General features: G+C 39.0%; 1 protein-coding gene and 1 pseudogene across 3 annotated transcripts in view; both read right to left on the minus strand.

Moving 5' to 3' along the window:
• The window catches only part of MCU (mitochondrial calcium uniporter), a 200,740-nt gene that overhangs the window by 139,582 nt on the left and 52,775 nt on the right, over window positions 1–8,383 (minus strand). The gene's annotated exons all lie outside the window — the stretch shown is intronic.
• On the minus strand, window positions 2,440–3,011 carry LOC120865303 (annotated as a pseudogene).

An 8,383-nucleotide genomic window follows, 5' to 3' on the forward strand; every position in this document is an offset into this window, starting at 1 on the left:
ATGTCTGGTTCCTCTGCCTTTTCTAAAACCAGCTTGAACATCAGGGAATTCACAGTTTTCACGGTTCATGTGCAAAGATGGGCTCTATAAAGGACAGAAATGGTATGGACCTAACAGAACCAGAAGATATAAGAAGAGGTGGCAAGAATACACAGAAAAACTGTACAAAAAAGATCTTCACAACCCAGATAATCATGATGATGTGATCACTAATCTAGAGCCAGACATCTTGGAATGTGAAATCAAGTGGGCCTTAGAAAGCATCACTATGAACAAAGCTAGTGGAGGTGATAGAATTCCAGTTGAGCGGTTTCAAATCCTGAAAGATGATGCTGTGAAAGTGCTGGACTCAATATGCCAGCAAATTTGGAAAACTCAGCAGTGGCCACAGGACTGGAAAAGGTCAGTTTTCATTCCAATTCCAAAGAAAGGAAATGCCAAAGAATGCTCAAACTACCGCACAATTGCACTCATCTCACATGCTAGTAAAGTAACGCTCAAAATTCTCCAAGCCAGGCTTCAGCAATATGTGAACCGTGAACTCCCTGATGTTCAAGCTGGTTTTCGAAAAGTTTCATATGTAGAATATAGTAATTTGATATTTTTATAGATAATATTCCCCAAAGTTATTATAAAATATTGGCCATATTCCTTGTTCTGTACATTACATCCTTGTAATTTACTCATTTTATTTTTTAGCAGTTTTCAACCTCTTACGCCCCTTCACCTATTCTGAAAGTGAAAGTCACTCACTCATGTCCGACTCTTCACGACGCCATGGACTATACAGTCCATGGAGTTCTCCAGGCCAGAATACTGGAGTGGGTAGCCTATCCCTTCTCCAGGGGATCTTCCCGACCCAGGATTTGAACCGGGGCTTCCTGCATTGCTTCCCTGGTGGCTCAGACGGTAAAACATCTACCTGAAATGCAGGAGACCCAGGTTCAATCCCTGGGTTGGAAAGATCCCCTGGAGAAGGAAATGGCAACCCACTCCAGTACTCTTGCCTGGAAAATCCCATGGATGGAGGAACCTGGTAGGCTACAGTCCATGTGGTCACAAAGAGTCAGACACGACTGAGCAACTTCACTTTCACTTTTCTCCTGCATTGCAGGCAGATTCTTTACAACTGAGCTATGAGGGAAGCACCTATTTTACCCCTCCCCCATACCTCTTTCCTCTGGTAACCACTAGTTTGGTCTTTTTATCTATGAGTCTGTTTTGTTTTGCTTAGTTTTTAGATACCACATGTAAGTGAAAACATACAGTATTTGTTTTTCTCTTATTTTTCTAAGCACAATATCTCCCAGGTCCGCCCATGATGTTCCAAATGGCAAAATTTCATTCTTTTGTATGGTTGAGTAACATTCCATTGCATACATATGTAGTATGCATACATACTACAAATTCTTTATCAAAGGCCAGTTCTTTTTATTACAATTGAGGACACTATTTGCCAAACTCTAAGGAAGCTAAATGGCTCCAATATGTTGTATCTCCAGATGGTAGTTTACCTCTGTTTCTTTGATGTGATATCATTCATTATCAAAGAAAAACCAGGTTTCAAATTACAATTATTTCTTGAGACTATAACAAACACGGACTAGTAAATATATCTTTCTTTTAAAATCTACCTAAAGCAATGAACCTACTTCCTCAGGGAATGAACTACCCAGATCCTTATATCTCCTTGTCATCCACCCTTTGGACAGGTCACTGGATAAGAAAAGGTTAATATTTGCTATCATTCCTTGGTAACAAATCTGATGGAATAAAGAGAATAAGATAACAGACCTACACTGTGTTACAACCGCTATTAGTCACATGATTATTGAGCTGTGTGGTAAGATTTTGAGGACTGCTGCTGCTGCTGCTGCTAAGTCACTTCAGTCGTGTCTGACTCTGTACGACCCCATAGACGGCAGCCCACCAGGCTCCCCCGTCCCTGGGATTCTCCAGGCAAGAACACTGACTGAGTACCCCCAATAACTCAGTTTTTTCACCTGCTTCTTTTTACCTTTTCTCATGTGGCTACTAAAAAGTTTTAAATTACATACATGCTGCATCATATTTCTATTGAATAAACCTATAATAGAATGTTTTGATGTGTTTCCATAATAGTTTTCATAATAACAATAGCAGGTATATACTGAGATAGTTTTAAAGTCTTTGCAGTGGCACAGAAAGTTCCTAAGCAACAAAATTACCTTTAACAAGAACAGTCGTTGTTACTCTACATTAACAAGCAGTACACTCTTCTTAAAAGACTTCTAAAAGAAAATGAAAACCAAAGCAAAACTTGTAATATTTCTTAATGTAATACTCTTCACTTTTTTTTTTCTTTTGATTTTTCTTTCCTTCTTTTTAAAAATTGCTGGTTCAAGGAATATTCTTTTTTTTTTTTTTTTCACTTTTATTTGCATTTATTTTTTGCAGCATTTATTCCCGGGCCATAAGTTTTTGTTTCTTCAGTTTCTTCTGGGATATCTTTTTCTTCTGTGCAACCTCCTCTTCTGGTTTAGGAACAATCTGTTCTTTTTCAGTAAGGATCATCTCAATGTGGCAGGGAGAGCTCATGTAGGGGTTGATCCGACCATGAGCTCTGTAAGTACCCTGTGCCGCATCTTGGGGGCTTTGTTCACTTGGATGTGCTCAATGACCAGAGAATCTACATCTAAGCCCTTAAGTTCAGCATTACTCTCTGCATTTTTGAGCATGTGTAGTAAAAATTCAGCACTCTTTTTGGGCCACCGACCCTGAGTCCAGCCCCACTGTTTGGCCTATGCACACCTACCAACTCCACCGTTGTATCGACGGAATGGCACACACTGCTTCTTTAACGTGACATCCTTCCGATACTTGGTGGCTTTTCGGATATGCATACCCTTTATGGCCTGGGCAGTTTCACGAGAGTTCTTAAAGTGTACACGAAGATTTGAACCTCTTGATTTGCATGATTTTGTGGGGTGTTCTGGGTCAAGTGAATAGCGCACCATTTTTAGGGGTCACCTCAGGCCACCTACCGGAAAAGCCAAGGAATATTCTTAACTCTTTGTTGAAGCACTGTGCAATCTCTGAAACATATCAAAGCAATCAACCATAGATTTAAGACCACAATAACAGCCTGGAAAATCTGCCTCCATAGCAGAGCGCAGATGAGGAAGCAAAACCTGGGCCGTGTACATAGACTGAATACAGCATATAGGAAGCAATCTGAGTTCAAACAAAAATAAGCTCAAACTATTACCCTGTAACACTGTCCTATCTGCTCCCCAACTTTCCTTTTTTTTTAAGTTTATGCTGCTGCTAAGTCGCTTCAGTCGTGTCCAACTCTGTGTGACCCCATGGACTGCACCCAACCAGGCTCCTCCGTCCCTGGGATTCTCCAGGCAAGAACACTGGAGTGGGTTGCCATTTCCTTCCCCAATGCAGGAAAGTGAAAAGTGAAAGGGAAGTCGCTCAGTCGTGCCCAATTCGTAGCGACCCCATGGACCACAGCCCACCAGGCTCCTCCATCCATGGGATTTTCCAGCCAAGAGTACTGGAGTGGGGTCCCATTGCCTTCTCCTTTTAGTTTATATTTTTACCTAATTTTGGTCACATCTCCAGAGGTAGGCTGAAAAGCCCTAAACAGCTTCACTGTTGGGTTCAGAATTCCCTTTACAGTTCCATATTTCAGATAGTGTAATTTCATGCTTCATAACCTACCATGAGGTGTTTACCAAACTTCTAAATAAATGATAAAAAAAAATCAGGCCCCACCCAAGCCCCTATATACTGACAAGTCTTGATATCTCAGAGTTGGTATTAGAAGAACAAAATAAATTCTTTCTCCTGTATCCTGGCTTACCTTACATGGTAGCAATTATAACAAACTGGTATTAATTTCAGATGGCTCCTGAATTATAAATATAGCATAAAAATCTCCAAAGTTACTAGTATAATCTTTGTCTAGAGGCAATTTCAGATACTTCAAACACTGAATCTTATTACATATCCTAAAATAAATAGGAGACCTAAAAATAATGGACTTTAGACTTATAGGACAGAGCTTCAATAAATATAATTCAAAATGATACATCTCTCTAGAGAAAGATTTATCCAATTTAAAAGGGAAGTAATATTTATACAGATAACAGGACATTTATGCCTCTGACACTTAAATTTAACTAAAAATCTACTGTACAAAAGTTTTGTTTTTTTTTAAACAACCACATAAAATTGGATTCTCCAGATATGTGATGTAACTTGGAGCTTCTGCTCAAGTATTTTTTCCTTTAAAGTCTGGCCATATTCAAGCATTTTATGCAGGCTTCTAATTTCTGAAAAACTATAGCTATGCCACTGTGTAGTTGGCATCAGTTCTGTATTTGACTATTATAGCCAACGGTTACACCACTAGGTTCCATGCCCTGCTAGCACACAGAAGGTGCTCGATAAATATTTACTGAGAAAATAACTGAGAGGATGGAAATACAACTGCACACTAGTATCAGATGCAAAGAAAAACCAGATGCAAGGAAACAAAATACAGGTAGAACTAGGTGGGATGCCCTTCCACTAAAAACATTAAAAATAGCTATCAGCATGGGACGATGAAAGAGTTTTGTAGATAGATGGTGGTGATAGTTCACGACAATGTCAATGTATTAAATGTCACTAATTGTACACTTAAATATTAAAATGGTAAATTTTATATGTATATTGTGCGTGTGTACGTACTTTGTCATGTTCAACTCTTTGCAACCCCCAAGGACTGCAGCCTGCCAGGCTCCTCTATCCCTGGAATTTTCCAGGCAAAAATACTAGAGAGGGTTGCCATTTCTTCTTCCGGGGGATCTCCTCTATGAGGAATGAGGGATGGAACCCAACTCAGGCAGCTCCTGCATTGGAAGGCAGATTCTTTACCACTGGGGCACCTGGGAATTATGTACATTGTACCACAGCTTAAAAAAAATTTAATAGCTACTCAGACAAGGGTGACTACAGACTTTCACAGGAAAATACTGAGACTATGGTGAGAAATACTGGGCATGTAAAATATTATGGTATATGGTACAGTTAAAAAAAAAAAAACCTTTAAAATAAGAAAAAAGACTCTCACTGTGAGGATAGTATTTTACAAAGTATCTGTGTTTGCTAAATTCTTGTGACAAAAAGTAACATACTATGGTAATTGTTTATGTATAAAATACTAAATAACATTTGTTCTATGGGAAGAAAAACTAAGTATACCTCTAGGTAAAAGGAATTTGAGTCTTTAGATATAAACCTGCTTGCTTAAAAAACTGAATTAAACTGTTTTAAGTTGTCCATAAGCTCTTCAATTTTATACATTTTTAACTCATGTAGACTAACCACATAAATGATTTTATAATATTAATATGAAATACTTATTTGCAGATCTTATTGTTTAGTCGCTATGTGGTATCCAACTCTTTTGAGACCCCATAGACTACAGCCCACCAGGCTCCTCTGTCCATGGGATTACCTAGACAAGAGTACTGGAGTGGGTTGCCATTTCCTTCTCCAGGAAATGATCTTCCCCACCCAGGAACTGAGCCTGCATCTCCTGCTTGGCAGGTGGATTCTTTTCCCTTGAGCCACCATGGAAGCACGTAGATCTTATTACGCAAATCCAAAAGAGAGGCAAGTCACTTTAAGGAAAGAAAAGTGATAAACCACATGCCCAGTGGCTAAAAAAAAGATAACGTGAAATCTCAACTAGTGATCTGGGGACTATCTGTTGACCCAGAGGCCTATCTGAACATTCTTCCAACACTCTTCCAATAAAACTCAGGAACAGGCCTTGTAGAAAGAAATCTGCCCTGTAGCTCAAAGAAATTTGGTATGAATGAGATGTTTTTAAGAAAAAGAGGGGGCCTGTGATTTTTGAACCACCACCAGCCTTTTAGTTTCATTTCACTTTCTGTTTCAAAGTTGTGACCAGTAAGCCAAAAATTCTAGTATCTTCTTCTCCTCACCAACCCTTCTGGATTTAAGGAAGGAGTCGGCAAAATGAAATCAGTCCACTGATCAAGTCTGCACTTGGTCTGTCACTAAGTAGGAACATCATATTAATGCTAAAGTTAACCATACAAAAATAAAGACAAACAAAACAACAACAGCAAAAAAACGCTTCTTTAGATCTAGGATGGGAGGAATAAAGTCATAAGATAGTCATTACATAATACCAAGAAAAATTTATATAGAAATAGTTTCTATATTAAGGATGGGATTATTAACAAAAGAAATTGGGCTAAAACAAATTTCGAATGGGCTTCCCTGGTGGCTCAGGGGTAAAGAATTATCCTGCCAACGCAGGAGATACAAGTTCGATTCCTGGATCAGTAAGATCCCCTGGAGAAGGAAATGGAAACCCACTTGTTATTCTTGCCTGGAATATCCAATGGACATAGAAGCCTTGGCTACAAGCCATGAGGTCACAAAACAAACATAACTTGGTCGCTAAACAACAATTTTCAAATGAGAAAACAATAAAAACAAGGAAACAAAAAATACATATGTAAGACTGTCAAAGGAAAGATGAGAAAAAGGTGAGTTACAGCATTACCAACAAAAAAACAAATGACTGGAAAGAGCCAGAGTTTAATTTTACTACAGAACAGCATGTTGGCTTAGCTTCTCAGATTCAGCTTCTGTCACGCACCAAGAGAACGTCAAGTATAGGTAAAGCTACTATCTAGAACAAGGGTTATTTTCAAGTATAATCAGTTGTCTCAAATTCTGTCACGGATATTCCAAATCTTTCATGATTTCTTCACAGCTACTCTTCCAATAAGAGCATCCTCCTTTCTAGGTGATAAGATGGAATCAACCTTTTTTGTTTTAAGTTTCTTTCATTTGCTTCTAAATTCATAAACCAATATATCATACAACTTATACTGCAAGCTTCTAGAAGCAGAATTATGACTTATATAGCACCTTAAAGGAACAAGTGAACCAAGAACTTCCAGATGTTCAAGCTGGATTTAGAAAAGGCAGAGGAACCAGAGATCAAATTGCCAACATCTGTTGGATCATCAAAAAAGCCAGAGAACTGCAGAAAAACATCTACTTCTCCTTCACTGATTATGCTAAAGCCTTTGACTGTGTGGATCACAACAAATGTGGGAAATTAAAGATACTGGAATACCAGACCACTTTACCTGCCTCCTGAGATAACTATGAAGCAGGGCAAAGACTAATAGAGTTTTGCCAAGAAAATGCACTGGTCATAGCAAATACCCTCTTCCAACAACACAAGAGAAGACTCTACACACGGACATCACCAGATGGTCAACACCAAAATCAGATTGATTATATTCTTTGCAGCCGAAGATGGAGAAGCTCTACACAGTCAACAAAAACAAGACCGGGAGCTGACTGTGGCTCAGATCATGAACTCCTTATTGCCAAATTCAGACTTAAATTGAAGAAAGCAGGGAAAACCACTAGACCATTCAGGTATGACCTAAATCAAATCCCTTATGATTATACAGTAGAAGTGAGAAATAGATTTAAGGGCCTAGATCTGATAGATAGAGTGCCTGATGAACTATGGAATGAGGTTCGTGACACTGTACAGGACACAGGGATCAAGACCATCCACATGGAAAAGAAATGCAAAAAAGCAAAATGGCTGTCTGGGGAGGCCTTACAAATAGCTGTGAAAAGGAGAGAGGCGAAAAGCAAAGGAGAAAAGGAAAGATATAAGCATCTGAATGCAGAGTTCCAAAGAATAGCAAGAAGAGATAAGAAAGCCTCCTTCAGCGATCAACGCAAAGAAATAGAGGAAAACAACAGAATGGGAAAGACTAGAGATCTCTTCAAGAAAATTAGAGATACCAAGGGAACATTTCATGCAAAGATGGGCTCGATAAAGGACAGAAATGGTCTGGACCTAACAGAACCAGAAGATATTAAGAAGAGGTGGCAAGAATACACAGAAGAACTGTACAAAAAAGATCTTCAAGACCCAGATAATCATGATGATGTGATCACTAATCTAGAGCCAGACATCTTGGAATGTGAAGTCAAGTGGGCCTTAGAAAGTATCAGTACGAACAAAGCTAGTGGAGGTGATGGAATTCCAGTTGAGCTCTTTCAAATCCTGAAAGATGATGCTGTGAACGTGCTGCACTCAATATGCCAGCAAGTTTGGAAAACTCAGCAGTGGCCACACAACTGGAAAAGGTCAGTTTTCTTTCCAATTCCAAAGAAAGGCAATGCCAAAGAATGCTCAAACTACCGCACAATTGCACTCATCTCACATGCTAGTAAAGTAACGCTCAATTTTCTCCAAGCCAGACTTTAGCAATATGTGAACCGTGAACTCCCTGATGTTCAAGCTGGTTTTAGAAAAGGCAGAGGAACCAGACAT

The sequence above is a fragment of the Oryx dammah genome, unplaced genomic scaffold (genome assembly GCF_014754425.2).
Source record: "Oryx dammah isolate SB20612 unplaced genomic scaffold, SCBI_Odam_1.1 HiC_scaffold_6, whole genome shotgun sequence".
NCBI lineage: Eukaryota > Metazoa > Chordata > Mammalia > Artiodactyla > Bovidae > Oryx > Oryx dammah.